Consider the following 955-nt stretch of genomic DNA (forward strand, 5'->3'; position numbering starts at 1 on the left):
CCTCCTGCAGATAATTCACTTTGGTCTATTGCGCTATCTCTAATAGCACCCGAGATATCAGCAGATATATATTGGATTTTTCACTGACCCTGAGTGACCGGCCCCATGAGACGGTAGTTTTCTCGGCCCCTGGTGGTCCGAGGTCGTTCCCGCTGCACAGAATCATGCGCCAGGGCCTCCTGCAGATAATTCACTTTGGTTTATTGCGCTATCTCTAATAGCACCCGAGTTATCACCAGATATATATTGGATTTTCCCCTGACCCTGAGTGTCCGGCCCCATGAGACTGTGGTTTTCTCGGCCCCTGGTGGTCCGAGGTCGTTCCCGCTGCACAGATTCATGCGCCAGGGCCTCCTACAGACAATGCACTTTGATTTATTGCGCTATCTGTAATAGCACCCGAGATATCACCAGATATATATTGGATTTTCCCCTGACCCTGAGTATCCGGCCCCATGAGACAGTAGTTTTCTCGGCCCCTGGTGATCCGAGGTCGTTCCCGCTGCACAGATTCATGCGCCAGGGCCTCCTGCAGATAATTCACTTTGGTTTATTGCGCTATCTCTAATAGCACCCGAGATATCACCAGATATATATTGGATTTTCCCCTGACCCTGAGTGTCCGGCCCCAGGAGACTGTGGTTTTCTCGGCCCCTGGTGGTCCGAGGTCGTTCCCGCTGCACAGATTCATGCGCCAGGGCCTCCTGCAGATAATTCACTTTGGTTTATTGCGCTATCTCTAATAGCACCCGACATATCACCAGATATATATTGGATTTTCCCCTGACCCTGAGTGTCCGGCCCCATGAGACTGTGGTTTTCTCGGCCCCTGGTGGTCCGAGGTCGTTCCCGTTGCACAGATTCATGCGCCAGGGCCTCCTGCAGATAATTCTCTTTGGTTTATTGCGCTATCTCCAATAGCACCCGAGATATCACCAGATATATATTGGATTTT

The sequence above is a fragment of the Nomia melanderi genome, unplaced genomic scaffold (genome assembly GCF_051020985.1).
Source record: "Nomia melanderi isolate GNS246 unplaced genomic scaffold, iyNomMela1 scaffold0014, whole genome shotgun sequence".
Classification (NCBI taxonomy): domain Eukaryota; kingdom Metazoa; phylum Arthropoda; class Insecta; order Hymenoptera; family Halictidae; genus Nomia; species Nomia melanderi.